The sequence below is a fragment of the Neophocaena asiaeorientalis genome, unplaced genomic scaffold, assembly GCF_003031525.2.
Source record: "Neophocaena asiaeorientalis asiaeorientalis breed wild unplaced genomic scaffold, Neophocaena_asiaeorientalis_V1.1 scaffold342, whole genome shotgun sequence".
NCBI lineage: Eukaryota > Metazoa > Chordata > Mammalia > Artiodactyla > Phocoenidae > Neophocaena > Neophocaena asiaeorientalis.
The window spans coordinates 4,360,280-4,362,365 of record NW_020174037.1 but is presented as its reverse complement, the minus strand read 5'-3'; the positions used below and the strand labels follow the sequence as shown (position 1 = coordinate 4,362,365).

The window sequence follows — 2,086 nt, the reverse complement described above, 5'->3', positions numbered from 1 at the left end:
AACACTAGAGTTCTCACAGTCTACTACAGTAGTTCAGGGCTGTGTTTTTTTTTCAGGGAATTTGTCCATTTCATCCAAGGTGGTGAATTTATTAGCATAGTTCATAATATTTTCTTATTCTTCTAATGTTAGATCTGGCGATTTCCCCTCTTTCATTCTTGATGTTGGTAATTTGTGCCTTCACTTTCTTGATCAGTCTGAGTAGAGGTTTATCAGTTGTCTTTTTTTTTTTTTTTCAAAGAAACAGCTTTTGGTTTCATTGATTTTCTTCTTTGTTTTTCTGGTTTTATTTCATAGATTTCTGCTCATATTTTTATGTCCTGTTTGCTCTGACTTTATATTGCCTTTCTTTTTCTAGTTTCTTAAGGTGAATTCTCGTTAGGGCATTGATTTGAGACTATTCTACTCTTCTTAATATAAACTTTTTTTTTTTGAAGTCAGCATAGCCTCAAGATTTTATTTCCTTTGTAATAAAACAAAAGGTGAAGCCCAGAACAGGATGATTTGGCCTTTTCTCTTGTTGTCTCTTCCCAGTTCATAATGCACGCGTCTATTAATAGCTGGCATTCTTTTAGATGTATAATAGGGCTTAAGCGTTCAAACCTTAGCACAGTTTTCTTTGTAGTTTTAGCCTTTGCTGGAAAATCTGCCTAGCTTGCTCACCATAGCCACTCTACTTCCTGTGGTAACACTGCTTTCCCGGGACAGGCCTGAATCCTTGCCCTTCTTGTACTGTGTCATTTTGTGGGGTTGTGCTAGTCACACTTCTTATAGAAAGTCTAGTGGGTCTTAGGAATATTTACCATGTTTACTGGGGTACTAACACTATAAATTTTGAATGCTTTGAATTTCCCTGTAAACACTGATTTATCTATATCCCACAACTTTTCATGTGTTTTCATTTTCAATTCACGTTTCTATAATTTATCATTTGACTTTGAGTGATTTAGAAGTGTGGGAAATTTTCCAAATATCTTTGTATTCTTGATTTCTAATTTAATTATATTGTGAATTCAAAGCATTAATTCAAAGTATTGAGAACATACTTCGTACAATTTAAGTTTTTTAAACTTTGTCGAGATTTGACTTATGACCCAGTATATTCTTGGTGACTATTTCATATTTACATATGACTAACTTATAGCCAACCCTTCGTATCCACGGTTCTTCTGTATCCAAGGTTCCACATCCATGGATTCAACCAATCAGGGACTGTGTAGTACTCTAGTATTTACTTTTGAAAAAAAATCCACATATGAGTGGATCTATGCAGTTCAAACCCGTGTTTTTCAGTGGTCAACTGTACTTGAAAAGAATGTGTATTCTGCTGTTTGTTGACTAGAATTCTCTATAAATATCAATTAGGTCAAGTTGGTTTATAGTGTTGTTCAGGTCTTCTATGTCCTTACTAATTTCTTTCGGCTTCTTCTATTACTAAGAGGGTCATTGATGTTTCTGACTATAATCATGGAATTGTCTGTTTCTTTTCTGAGTTCTAGCAATTTTTGCTTCAGGCCGTTTTGAAGCTCCTATCTTAGGTGTATATATATTTAGGATTCTTATATCTTGTTGTTGTTAAATTGTCCCCTTTATCATTGTGTAATGACTCTCTTTATCTCTGGTAATATTCCTGTTCTGAAGTCTGCTTTGTCTAGTATTCATAAGGGCACTCAGCTCTCTGATTAGTGTTTGCATGGTCTGTCTTTTTGCATCATATTAACCTTTTACTTATTTATGTCTTTATATTGAAGGTGAGTTTCCTGTAGACAGCATAATGTGTTGTCTTGCTTTTTTATCCAATCTGACAGTCTCTGCCTTCTAATTGGGGTGTGTAGATTACTTACATTTTTACTATTGATATGGTTACATTTAAATCTACCATCTGGCTAGTCATTTTCTATTTGTTCCATCTGTTCTTTCTTCCTTTCCCTTCTATTTGCTAACCTGCTTGTGGATTATTTTTTTATGATTCTGTTTTCTCTTCACTCTTGTCTTATTTGTTAAACCTCTTTTTCTAATAAAAATTTCTTTATGTTATTTAATTTTCATCTTTATCACATTTTTGAATAGTCATCTTCAAATTATA

General features: G+C 33.4%; 1 pseudogene; it reads right to left on the bottom strand.

Moving 5' to 3' along the window:
- Positions 1-456: 456 nt before the first annotated feature.
- On the bottom strand, positions 457-806 carry LOC112405331 (60S ribosomal protein L36a-like; annotated as a pseudogene).
- Positions 807-2,086: the final 1,280 nt, after the last annotated feature.